We start from the raw sequence: 14,663 nt of genomic DNA on the forward strand, positions 1-14,663 counted from the left end.
GAGAATACACATTTGTCTGTAGCTGTGGAGCAGAGCAAAACTACATGATCTAAACCTATTATGATTAGGATGAAAACTTATTAGGACCATGCCATATATAACTGCACTAACATACAACAGGATACCAGGATAGCGAAATACAGGTGAAGATGACTGATGCTTGTTCAGACTTCCAGAGAACACAAGATTCTAAAACCTAACTCAGTTGCCCATTTCAGTCTCTAGCAGCCTATCTTGTCAAGTATTTCTTCTTTACAGTTAATATGAATCTATGTATCTTAAGCTCAACGCTATCTCTATACAATAGCTTTCATGTAAACATATCTGCACTTGTTTTACTTACAGAGTCTATAAAGCATGGAGCAGACAGGAGTCCTGTCTTGTCATCATTGTGGCACCGGTGAATCTAAGATTAGGCCAATTGTTGTCCTGGGGTGGGAAGTATTAATAAGGGGCCAGGCTTATCCTAGTGGGGGTCACTTACCTAGTAAGGAAGCCTGATCCAGGGGGAGAGCTCATTATCTTCATAATTAGCATGTGTGTTAAATATCCCAAGGGACCTGGATTCCCAGTGGCCTTTCTGTCAATAAACTTTGCTTCTCTCTATGACTTCACTTGATCCATAGGAAATATAAAAGTGATTCAAGGCCTTTATAAATTTATTGACTTGACTGTTCTGTGTTTTCCATTCCATGATGCATTTGGGGGTGTAGGGAGGTTTCTCTCCTAGGGTCCTTTTGCAAGAGGGGGCATTTGAAGCAATTGTAGAACTGTACACAAGGCTTTAAAACAACTGCAACTGGCATTTATATACCTTTTTAAGGTTTGCAAGATGCTTTTCATATGCTAACTCATTTGAACCTCACAGTAGTTCTATGCAGTTGCTGCTATCACTATCACCATTCACAGATAAGGAAAGCGAGGCTGAGTGAGTTTAAATGACACACTCACCCAAGGCCACATACTTACTAAGTAGGAGAAATCAACAAGTTTAGCAATCTACTCTTTGATAACCCAAAGAGGTCAGCTTCTGGGCTAATAATTCACTATTGCACAAAAACTGTTGGGGAAAATTGGAAAATGGTAGGGCAGAAACTGGGCATAGACCAATATCTTACACTATATACCAAAATAAAGTAAAATGGGTTCATGATTTAGGAGTAAAAGCTGATACTATAAGTAATTTGGGAAAGCAAGGAATAGTTTACTTATCAGATTTATGGAAAAGTAAAGAATTCATGACCCAACAGAGATAGAGAGCATTACAAAATATAAAATGGATAATTTGATTATGTCAAATTGAAATGTTTTTGTGCAAAAAAGCCAATGCAACAAAAATTAGGAGGGAAGCAGAAAATTGGGAGAAAATCTTTACAACTAGTATCTCTGATAAAGGCCTCATTTCTGAATATACAGGGAACTGAGCCAAATATATAGGAATACAAGCCATTCCCCAATTGAGAAATGGTCAAAGGATATGAACAGGCAGTTTCAGAGGAAGAAATTAAAGCTATCTATAGGCATATGAAAAAATGCTCTGGATCACTACTGATTAGAGAATGCAAATCAAAACAACTCTTAGATACCACATCTCTCCTGTCAGATTGGCTAAAATAACAAAACAGGAAAGTGATAAATGCTGGAAAGGATATGGGGAAATTGGAACATTGTTACATTGCTGGTGGAGTTGTGAGCTGATCCAGCCATTTTGGAGAGCAATTTGGAACTATGCCCAAAAGGCTATAAAAATGTTCATACCCTTTGACCCAGCAATATCACTTCTAGGGTTGTATCCCAAAGAAATCACACAAGTGTGAAAAGGACCCATATGTACAAGGATATTTATAGCGGCTCTTTTGTGGTAGCCAAGAATTGGAAATCAAAGGGATGCCCATCAGTTGGGGAATGGCTGAACAAGCTGTGGTATATGAAGGTAATGGAATACTATTGTGCCATAAGAAATGGGGATGATATGGACTTTGTAACAACCTGGAAAAACCTACACGACATAATGCTGAGCGAGCAGATCAGAGCCAGGAGAACATTGTACCCAACCACAGATATATGGATTCCGTGAGGACCAACCCTGACATACTTCGCTCTTCTCAGCAACGTAAGGGGCAAGGACAACTCCAGAGGACTCACGATGGAGAATGCTGTCTTCATCCAGAGAAAGAACTGTGAAGTTTGAATACAGATTGTGGCACACTACATGCTCGCCTTTTTTCTTCTCTTTTGAAAAGAAAAATGCTCTAAACTCAACTTTCTTCAAAACTATTATCCATTTTCAACTATTTTTAATGGAATTGCTTCAGTTATTTCCACAATTGTTTGTGTTTTATGTTTATTGGACAGATGATATTCTCAGTAGTTTCTTTTATATCTTTCTCTCCCAACATTCTGATTTATTTTTATATATTATATACGTTAAAGAATTTTGATGATTTCTGCTTTATAATACAATAGAAGGTTTGATGAAAAAAAAAAAGAATGCAAGCTCACTCTCTTCAGCCTTAATGAAAACATCCTTGTCACAATGTCAATAGCCAACAGGGCTGTGGGTATGACATGCACTCTTCATATTCCCACATGATTCTGATCTCCTCCACTGGGACTGTTGTTGTGGTGGTCCTATTGTACTCATTGTTATCATTACCTCTCAGAATTCTAGACTTTTTTGAGGCTTATTTCCACTGTTCCCTATTTTGTGAAATCTTTCCCAGTATCCCCATTTGTTAGACCCAAAATAGACCTAAGAATAACACAGATCTTGAGGTGGGAGAGTGGCAAAAGGACACTTATTTCCACTATTTCCAAATACATTCCTTTATTAGAAAGAGAGGTAGAAATTCAGATTATTCCAGGAAACCCATTTCCCTGGGGGTGGAGGAAAGATAGAGAGAATCAGATTTATTATGTTTCTCCGCAGAGAATGTACACAAAGTCTGGAGGGAACTTGTTCTGCAAAGTAAGTTACAAGGGTCAAAAGCTTTTAAGAGCATTCATGTGAATAATCGTCTCCCCAAGGAATATGATCTCGCCTGAGAAAATAATTCCAATGAGGCTTGCATATAGGACTTTATAAATACTCCTACCCACTTCAGGAATCTTACAACATCTTCAGATACCAGGTCAGTGCACAGAATCTGAAAGTACAAGGACTTCACAATTAGAGATGATATGGGATCTTTTTGATGGTGGGTGGTTTACCATAGCTTTATTCTTCAGGTTTTGAATGTAATATAGAGATAAGCAGGAGTTTCTTGTTATCAAATACATGTTGACTTGGGGTGGATGGAAAGGAGGGGTGTTCTTAATGTGTGTGCATGTGTGCATGCATGTGTGTGTTTGTGTGTGTGTGTGATTCACGTAAGTCTGGTGATATGTCGGGACCCATTCACTGAATAATATGTTTAGGTGTGCAAAATGAAATACATAGGAGTATAAAAGGAGGTCAATTATATTGAAACACAACTACCAATTAAAAATAAAGGTTGAAGACTTCAGGTTACTAACCCTTGATTTATAATTTATTCAGAGTAAGAGAGACTCACAACCCAAGGGGATGGATTTAGGTTGTCTTCCAGGATTTACTTCTTTACAAGAGCCTACATATATTATAGGTTAGTTCACAGCTTTAATAAAATTGGCCAAAGGCCACTAGCAAATTTCCAGATCAGAGTTCTATGAGATCTTCAGGACAAGTAATTAACTTTAAAAGATGACAAAGAGTGTTTTCAAACATGGACATATATAACACTCTGAGGTTGACTTCATCTTGCAAAATGATGAGTTTCTGGAGACCACAAAATCTTGGAGAGTAACTGGATAGAAAAAAGATGAGATGAAGGTCCATTACAGTGTGCAATGTACGAACCTAAGATTTTTGATCAGTGATCATCACCAAGGAGGCTATATGGAGACACTTGCATCAAGTCACGGTTAGTCTAAATGCTGTTGGGGTTCCTTCCTGCTCTAGCATTCTTTGACTATCCTAGATTATCTGTAGAAATTTGTCTGTGAAAATGGTAGCAGCATGAGGGAGGATCAGTCACAAAAAGTTGGTATTGTTTTGAGAATTAACCTGTGTACCCACAGAATTTGAGTAAGGAAATTAAATAGGCTAAAATAATAAGCAACAAAATCTTACAGTTCTGGAACCTGCAAATTGGTTACTTTTGATAATATCATCAGGCAATTAATTATATACATTATATTATACACATAATTATGTTATAAAATGATATAATTATGTTGCCTCAAAAGGAGCTCTAACTGGGAGGAGCTAAAGATTTCTGCCTCGATCCAAGCTTGTGGTAGGTAGATTAGGGAGGGAATGGTGGTCATGCTGGACACAAAGGCATTATTAACTTAAAGCATTATCTGAACAAAGCAATTATGGAAAAGTGTGAATGACCAAGAGTTTAACCATTCCAGCAAGGTCACTGAGATAAAAAAAATGTTTGTTAACCCAAATTAATTAGAAGAACTAGGTGGCACAGTGCACAGGGCCTGGAGGACTCGGCTTGGAGTCAGGATGACCTGAGTACAAATGCAGCCTCAGAACACAATAGCTTTATTACCTTAATAGAGTCATTTAACCTCTGTTTACCTTAGTTTCCCAACTGCAAAATAGGGATAGTAATATAGCACCTGCCTCTGAAATATTATGAGAGACTACTGAGATAATTTTTGAAGCTGTTAACACAGTGTCTGGCACATAGTAGGTGCTTTGTAAATTCCAGTTACTGTATCATCGTCTGTGGTTGTTGTCATCATCATCATCACTATCATCCATTGGCAGCGATTTGGGAAAGAATCGTAATATTTAAAAAATGGGAAAATGTACTGTTCCTCCTTTTTCTACCCCTTTTTCTTCTAGGGATGCTGCACTTTAGGCTTCTAAAAGTCACAACTGAGTGGTACGTAGTGGGATCAGGGTATGTATTTGCATAAAAGAGACAGAGAAAGATTCCTCTTTCCAATAGTCACTTGTTTCTGCCAATGAGAACTTTTAAGAGGCAGATTGGGACAGGAGCAACTTTGGATTCAGATCCTCGAAAGAGCACTTACTCATGCATATCCTAGACACATAAATTCTCTGAGTATTAGCTTCCTCATTTTTAAAGTAGGGATCATAATTCTTACACTTCCTAACTCAGAGGGTTTTGAGGAAAGTTCTTTGCAATCCTTTAACTTACTATGGAAACATAAACTATGATTATAACCATTAGGACACTTTGAGAAAAAAGATCATATACTGCACATCTTCAGTGTACAGAAAGGGAAATTGCTGGTCCTTACACCATTTAGGCTATGACATTAAGAGGAGAATGAATAGAAATTGTTTAATCCCCTTTAAAAGGACTACCTTAGAAACCAGCCTCGTCTGACACAGATGACAATAGAAAAGTAGGATTTTCTATTTCCTGAAATTAGCCACTTTGCAGGAAGCAGTAAAGTAAGGTTACCCTTAGCCCTACTTCAGTTCATCTTTATCTTAATGCCATAATCTAGAGGTTTTCAGTAGGAGTTTTTCCTCTTTTTTTTCTATTTTGTTTTCATTTTTTTACTTCTCTCTTTGTTGAGGATTGGGATTATCTACTTCATATCTTCATAGGGCTTAATATTAATTACTACTACTGCTACTATAACTTCTACTATAACAATAATAATAATACTTCAATAGGAAACCAGAAATTCTCACATTTACTTTGTCATCAACTATTACTAAGAAGCTACTAAAGCAGATGTTGCTGACTTTTCTTCTCATGCTAATGGCAGATTAGTTGAATGTAACTGGTATTCAGCAAGTAAAAAGCAACAGGGAGAGAGTATCATAAAAGGTCACAGTTGTAAGGGAGGTCAGAGATCATTTAAATGATGAATACTTATCCTGCACCTTCTCCTTTTTAGTCGCTAGAGGTTCTTCCCTGCATAAATTACTTTGAACCTACTTTGAATGGCAAGTATGGTTTCGCCCAAATAAAATATAAGCTCCTTCAGGTCAGGCACATTTTAAACTTTTTTATATCCCTAATGCCTAGCACAGTGAACATTTCAGGCACTTAAAATGTTTTTGAATCAGTCAGTCTGGTTTAATAACTTCTTTTTGAATATGAGAAAACTATATCCAGAAAGGGGAAATGAGTTTCCCAAGGTCACATAACAAGTTAATGAAAGACTGGACTAGAATTCAGGTTCTTTTCAATCCAATATTTTTGCCCTCACCACAGTTTGACAGAACCCTGCCTGGGTTTGACGGAACCTGGCTGGGGCTCAATAATGCCCTGCAATGATCATAGATCACAGATGTAAAAACAGGAAAAGATCTCTGAGCCCCTCTTATTTTACAAATGAGGAAACGTGAGGCAAGGCTCAGCTGAAGTGCTACTTCCTCAAAGAAGACTTTCCTGATCCCTCCCCATGTGTGTCTAGAGTAATACTTTTCCTGCTTAGCAGTGTACGTGTTGTTTTTCCCCAGTAGAACATTCTGTAAACTGTTCACAGGGACTATTTTGTCTTTGTCTTGGTATCTCCAGCACCTAGAACAGTGGTCTAGGTTCATATCAGGCAACCTACAAATGATTGCTCAATTAAATTGAAATTAGTTAAACTTGAATAAGGTCAGAAAGGTAGAGAATGGCCAGAATTTAATTCCAGCTCCTGTCTCATTTGAAATTCTAGACCTCTGTCATTGTACCTCATAGATGATATTCCCCAGTTAACTTAAGTGCCACATTAAAGATGTATTGGATAAGTTACCACAGTCTTATTTATAAAACCTTTAAGAATATTAGGATTTATAGTAAGAGTTCAATGGCAAATGTTGATTAAGTGATTCTCCGTGGTGGGGCGGGGGGGGAGGAGTATGAACAACAACACACTTTTAAATTTAATCTGACTTCTTAATATTTTCTTCAGCACTTTTTTCATGCCTAAACAGTCAAGCCCTGATTTGTAGCTTGGTAGTTTCGGAAGTGCAAGTGTGATATTGAAAATATAACTATCAGTTCTGTGAGCTGGTTCAACATGGCTCCAGCACATAGGTGAATTCATGGTCCTGTTGGAGAGTTAGCCAAGACTAGTATCCACTGGGAAGACTTGGGTTCAAGTACTGCATCTGACACATTTGGTTTTGTGACCATGGCAAGTCACTTAATCTCTTCAGGCTCTAAGTAATGCTCTAAGATTGTAAGTCACAGAGGGCATCTTCACCTGAATTGCTAGAAGGAGTTTCCTCCTGGGAGTCCCTATAGCAATGAAATCTGTGTCTGGTACCCATCTTTAGTTCCCACCAACAATGAAATTTTCCGTATAAGCAACATTTCCTTCTCCTTGTGCCTTTTATAAAAAAAAAATCTTTAATTGAACCTAAGATAGAGGTCAGTTTAAGAAAGTTTTTTTTTTAAATTCTTTTGGAAAATATTTCCTATTAACCCAAGGGGAGCTCTCAACTCTTCCTAAAGTAACCACCACAGTCTTTGGCAAGTTTCAGTTCCTCTATTTAGGTTCTGTTTTCCTTAGATTCAATAAGATAAAGGCCTAGCATTAGGATCATTGTTACCTATTAAAAGTAAACTAAAATGTTGCAGCTGATAACCAATTACTTTTTACATTACCATAACAAGGAAATGTGACCCTTACCACTAATCCTGGTAAAGGCAAAGATAACAATCATAATAGCTCCCATTTCTTTAGTACTTATGCCTTTCCTCACAACACACGCTGTGAGATACATGCTCTAGGTATATAACCCAATTTATAGATAAAGAAAGTCAGGTACAGAGAAGAAGAAACTCATTCAGGATCATATAACTATTAAAGATTGGAGCTAGAATTTAAATTCATTTCAGAATTTAAATTCTGACTTCATAACATTCTTCATTTTACTGCATCCCAGAATCTAGAAGTTAGCAGACTTGCAATAAAGTTGCAGGTGCGTTGACCCAAAGGCAAGTAGAAATATGCATAATTGCTGAAGGTGGCGTACAGAAAATTATCAATGAGGTAGAATAAAAGCATTATAACCAGGAAATGAGTAATCTAGTAGTGGAGTGACATTGAGGAATATAAGCAATTAAATAAGACAAAACAAATGTTAGTCATCCAGGAGATAAACCTAAGCTAGAAAGGCGAAGAGGTTAGTATAGCCAGGGACTAGAATAACTGTCATCTGAAGGGGTGTCTATTACTGTTCCCAAGATAGCAATCTACAAATATTGATTGATTGCCTCCATGGAAAGGTTTGTTGTGAGCTTCTGTGAAAGATACAAGCATACTTTTATGCCTTTCTTCAAAAAATGAAATGATATGAGATAGATATGCAGGGAAAGTCATTAAAAAGAGGCTTCCAATTTCCCTTGCCTGGACTGTTAATTTTCTATTTCAATTTCCTTGGAGGTCTGAGTTCTTTGTTTTTTCCTTTCTTCTTTACTGAAGTGTAAGCTCATTGAATGCAGGGGCATTTGTTTTGTCTATCTTCTTACATTCCCACCCCAATATGTTTATTATATTTTGTTGAATTCAATTCACAGAATCTCAGGACTAGAAGGAATGTCAGAAACCTCTTACACCAAACACTTTATGTAAGACAGAAATCAGCCAGTCCTTCCAGTCATTCTAGTACAAGAATCTCTTCTACAAGATACCTCTTACTCCATGGTCCCAATTCTGTGAACCTCAGTATTAGTTATCAGAAGCTGGCAGATCTCCTGAGCTCTTCATTGATGCTCTTTTTTTCTGGATAAAAAGATAGATGGAGCACTTATTAAGTGGCCCTGCACTAAATCCGGGGATACAAATACAAGCAATCAAGACAGCAACTATCTTCAAGGTGTTAATAGTCTAAAAGGATAAGATACATAAAAAAGAGTTGAAAATAAGGAGCGGGAGGATGTCAAGACAATTGGTGAGGGGGAGGAAATAATTCTAAGTTAGTGGAATCAAGAATTAGTAGGAGCATGGCGAAGACCCCTCCTGAAGTCAAAGCCACCCATCAGGAGAATAAGGCTTTGGGGTGGTGATTTCTGAAGGTAAAAAGGTAGCTGGTGAAAAGGAAGAGGAAAAGAAGTCTAAAAAGTGGAGTCAGGAATGAATTATGGAATAGATAGAGGGTTTTACCGATTTAAATCAGATGGGATTGATTTGATGAACTCTGCTTGCCTGTTCCCACTCTACTAGCATGAGGCTTTATTTAAAAATAAATAAATAAATAAAAGCCAAGATCCAAGATGACTAGAAGGGACAATAGAACTGTTATCAAAGCGCTATTTTGCAAGCTATCATTGTCCAAGGGAGAGACAGATGTAGATATGCTGATGCTGGAAATTTCCTGAGAAGGTGAGGTATTTGAACATCCTGACATGGAATGGTTTCATGGCTAAACCTCCACTATTGGTTCAATAGAGTTAAGGTCACTAAAATATTGACAGAGTACTGAGATTGCATGCATCATGGGATTTACTTATGAAATCACAGAAATGGGAAAGCCTACTGTTCTATTTTTATTCCACTTGCTAGAGTGGTGTATCATCGTCAGTATCAACAGCGCAGGAACAAAGGTTTTGTGATCTGCCAACATTGTGCCATGAAGCCTGGGTTAGATGAGGAGATATAAACCAGCCCTTTAGGAGGATCTTTATAACAGTCATTCTTATCCCCTACCCCAAACTTCCATACCCTTATCTCCCACAAATGGGCTAAATAGCTTCCTGTCTGAGGCCCAACTGCTAACATAATATCTGACTTGACTCTATTAATGACAGGGGCAGCCCCAAACAGAGGAGACAGGGCTGGCTTTTAAGTTGAACATAGCCCTAAGATTCTCGTATCAATTTTCTCTAAGATCCCAATGCCCAAGGTGGCATGAATAGCTATGATCCAACAAAAATGAGTTACAGAATCCCTGGGATGGGCACTACCTGAAAGAGAACTCAAGCATTATGACTATCCCAAGTTATAGCACAGGAAGATTTCAAAATGACCTCAAAATAATTCTCAGCCCTTCCTACTTGCTCTTTCTAATTCCCCAGATGAAAAAGAAATGCTTTCTTGATTATACCTTCAGATCCTCAGTTCTCTTCCTAAACCTAGATTTTACCTTAAAGGAAGAGGGGTACTGACTTCCTGACTTGGGGTCGGAAAACCTTGGTACACATACCACCTCAAACCTTTGTTATTCCTAGGGTGGCTAGGTTATGCAGCGGATAGAGCACTGGCACTGGAGTCAGGAGGACCTGAGTTCAAATCCGGCCTCAGACACTTGACATTTAGTAGCTGTGTCACTCTGGGTTAGTCATTTAACCCTGATAGCCTTGCCAAAAGGAAAAAAAAATACTGTTCCAGTGACCCTGAGTCCTCGAACCTCAGTTTACTCAGCTTGAAAATGGGAACAATAATGCCTGCAATATTTATGTCACAAGGTTGATGTGAGGATCAAGAGAAATAACGCAAGATGTCCCAACATTTATAAAGTTTTTTTTTTAATGCATAAAGTTTTTATTATACAAGGTAACCCTTAGTATAGGGTTTAAACCTGCACTGAGACTTGAGAGATACCCTATATACATAAAGTACATTTTACTACTATGACTATGATTACAACTACTACAACTGTAATATTTTATTCCCCTGGCCTGCAAACTTTTGGATGATTTTGGCCTCAGTTATCTGCCTTTCCAGGACACTGTCCAATGTGATATATAAGATTTCCCTAGAAAGCTAACCCTCAGATGGGGGAGGGGACAAAAAGATCTTTCTTACCTCGTTTCTGTCCTAATTGGGCCCCACCATGTCATAATGATTTCCTCTTGACAGTTAGACTAGATTAAGAATTAATAACTTCTAACTAAATTTTGGTCGTGGGTATCTAGTCTTCCTAGTATATCACTCACATAGCATATTGTACATTCATCTAGTATTCATCTGCTCACAACTTCAAAGGATCTTTTTTTAATGGGGGCAAGGGGAGACATGGTTTCCAACCATTCTAGTTTCCTTAGTAGTCCAACATAACTGGAAAAAATATCTCACCCTTTACATCTATTTGTTTTATCAGCTTGTGCCAACTTTAAGTATTAGCTCACGATCATAGGTACAGCCTCAGTATTAGTGTCTCAGTTCATTCTGCATAAGCCCATCCCAAATAGATTTCACAGCTAAGAAAATAATATAGCCCTTACTGTGAAAGTCCTATGTGTTATGGGGGACTTTGCTGTAAAGACTCAATCTTAGTCTAAACGAAGTGGACAGCAGGACAGCTAGGGAGTGCACTAGATCAAGCTCTGGTCCTGGGCTTAGGAGGGCCTGAGTTCAAATCTGGTCTTAGACACTTGCTAGCTGTGTGACCCTGGGCAAGTCACTTAATGCCAATTGCCTCAAAAAAAATAGACAGGGCCAGTTAGTGACTCTAAATGGCACTGCCACAAGCAATGTGTGAAAGAATTATTTCTTTCCATTTCAGGGCATAACCAAGATAATTCTGTCACCTTCACTCAGCATGGCATCCTGCAACAACACCTTGCTCTACCCTCAAGCTTTTTTCCTCACAGGTATTCCTGGGTTGGAAAGCTTTCATGTATGGCTCTCTATCCCCTTCTGCTGCCTCTATGGCATTGCCCTCTCTGGAAACAGTATGATCCTCTTTGTCATTATCACAGAGCCAAGTCTCCATGAGCCAATGTACTATTTCCTCTCCATGTTGTCTTTCACTGACCTGGGCCTGTGCTTGTCCACCTTGATCACTATGTTGGGCCTCTTCTGGTTCAATGCCCGAGAGATCAGCTTCGACGCTTGCATTGGTCAAATGTCTTCATTCATGGCTTCACCTTCATGGAGTCCTCTGCTACTGGCGATGGCCTTTGACCGCTTCGTTGCAATTTGTAACCCATTAAGATACACCACTATTTTAACCAATTCGAGGATAGCTAAGGTAGGGATAGTGATTGTCATCAGGGGCACAGCAGCTCTGGTGCCCTTGCTCTTGCTCCTAAAACGTCTGTCATTCTGTCATAGCCACGTTCTCCACCATTCCTATTGTTTCCACCCTGATGTGATGAAGCTATCATGTTCAGACACTAAAGTCAATAGTGTATTTGGATTGGCAATTGTCATCTCCACCGCTGGAATAGATTCAGTCCTCATCCTACTCTCCTACGTTCTGATCATCCACTCCATTCTCAGCATTGCGTCTCCTGAAGCGCAAGAAGGCCTTTAGCACCTGCATCTCCCACATCAGTGCTGTAGCCATTTTCTACATCCCCTGATCAGCTTGTCCCTGGTGCACAGATTTGGGAAACATGCTCCTCCTTATGTACACACACTCATAGCCAATGTATATCTACTCATTCCTCCAGTGATGAATCCCATCATCTACAGTGTGAAGACCAAGCAAATCCGCAGAGTGATCCTCAAAATTTCCTTCCCAGAGAGCTTAGAAAGGTTATTGGAAAAACAGAGAAGGTTTAGAGTGATTAATTGCCACCAATGACCATCTGGTTGCATAATTATTGCCTCCCTGAGACCAAAGGATGTGAAAGCCCTTAATTAACAATAATGACTGTCATTAGAAACACTAGGGGTCACACAGTTACCCTAGTTGAGTATTTGACAGAATGATGGATTCATGGCAAACCTGGGATTTATTATCTGCAATGTATCATATCTTCCTTGAAAAAGAGAATCCTAGGACATTAGGCTTATTTATGGCTCTTGCAATCAAGCTAACAGCAACAGAACAGACTGATTTATGCATAGATAGACTACAGAAAGGACTTAAACCCAAGTTAGTAGACAGCAATGGATATTTATGTAGTGAGTCCCTCATTTTCCAAGGAGTAAGAGTCTCTCCAGACCTATAAGCAGCATCCAGGGATTAAAGATCTTTAGGGGGAAAAATCAGGAGTGTTAAAGAATCAGGCAGCCCATTCTTTTAGGAAGTCAAGTGTGAAAAAGAACTCAAGGATCTGCATAATTCAGTTAACTCACAATTTCAATGAAAGGAAAACTCAGAGGTTGTTCCTCCTAGTCATTACTCTGTCCCTCAATGTCCCTCAGTTCTAGCTCCTGCAATTCCAAATTTGAACTAGGAACCCTTCTTACTCCAAGAATGTCTCTGTAGCTCCTGTGTCCAGCCATGCACAAGTTCTGAACCATTCATAACTGGCTGTATGACTGACCCTGAAGCATGCTTCTATTACCTGAAGCCATAGCTATCCTCTGTCTCTAAAGAAAAACTCTTCTCTCATTCAAATTTAGATGGCCAGAGACAACAAGGGTTTGGACTATATGACACTTTGGCAGTGCATTCTATCAAGCTTATTTTGGGTTACCTCTGGGAAATTAACTGATGTCCTCTCCTGTTTATATAAACAGGTCCATCACCCTGAAGGATTATCACACAAAAGGACCTCTCAGGCAGCTCTGAAGAAACCCAAGCTTTTCCCTTCTCATCTCTCTAACACTTTCCTTCTCATTGAGAGGTGCTGTGTCATTCAGTTTCATTCACCACTTTCCCTACCCTAGGATTCAGGCAGTTTGCCCACTCACCTGGTTTGTATCATCTGCTAGATCTTTTTGAGGCTGGGGAAAACACTTTCACTCTCTTTCCATTTGCCTTTTCAACTCTGCTTCAAACCCCACCCTCACAATTGCTAGCTCCTTAAGTGCCAGTCCAGGCAGATTACAATGAAATGCAGGGGATAAATAACTCAACAAGCCACAGGAAAGGCTGGCACTTCAAGAATAAGGTGACATTTAAGATGATCCTTGAAAGATGGCCTAAATTTGAATATGGGAAAATAGAAGAAACACTCTAGGATAAGAACTGTCAGAAGTGAAAATTCAAAGGAGGGAAAGTTTAGGGCATTTTGGAGAATGGGGTGAAGTAGATTAGTTGTACCAAACACATATAATAAAACAATGGATATGAGACTAGAAAATAAATTAGGGACAGATGACCATGAGTTATAAAGAAGCTGAGATACCTATGGTCTGGAGTCAGTTATCAGGGGAATCTGGAAGGAGCAAATGCAAATTAAGCTCAACCTGGAAATATGGATAGCACTTGGGTTGGGAAAATGGATATTCTGAGTTAGGGGAAAAGCGTTTGGCCACAGGTGCAGGAATGATAGAGATCATAAGGCTGCTTGGGGGTAATGAGTAGATCCTTGATTTAAGCACAGGGTTCACGGAGAGGAAAGTGAAACATAGAATCTTTTTATGTTTCTATAGTACTTTTAGGATTGCTGTCTCAATGTGCATCTTACAATGCACATAATAACATGAGAGGTGGGGAGAACAAGTGTTGTCTCATGCAACAGATGGGGAAACTGAGTAGTGGTAGATGTGTCATTCATACCATTCTCATGACTTTAAGTTCAGAATTTTGCTAACTGTACCATGTTGCCATTTCAGAGCTGTTTGAGCAAGATTGGTGATCAACAAGAGCCTTCGGTGCAAAGATAATATGTGTGAACTCCATCTTGCTATTACCTAAAACTAGTGAAGTAATTAACCACGGAAGTAAAAGGGTTAGAGTAATCCTTTCTATATACCCACCATAATCTTTTTCATATGATGTTTTTGTATACACATGAATGATAAATCATTAGGGAAGATCCTCCATATTACAGTGTAAGGCCAGCACGTATGTGTCAAGCTCC

At 38.9% G+C, this 14,663-nt stretch overlaps 1 pseudogene; it reads left to right on the plus strand.

The window, feature by feature from the left end:
- Positions 1-11,500: 11,500 nt before the first annotated feature.
- On the plus strand, positions 11,501-12,490 carry LOC118836620 (annotated as a pseudogene).
- The last annotated feature ends 2,173 nt before the right edge of the window (positions 12,491-14,663 follow it).

This window comes from Trichosurus vulpecula, chromosome 2 (genome assembly GCF_011100635.1).
Source record: "Trichosurus vulpecula isolate mTriVul1 chromosome 2, mTriVul1.pri, whole genome shotgun sequence".
Lineage (NCBI taxonomy): Eukaryota > Metazoa > Chordata > Mammalia > Diprotodontia > Phalangeridae > Trichosurus > Trichosurus vulpecula.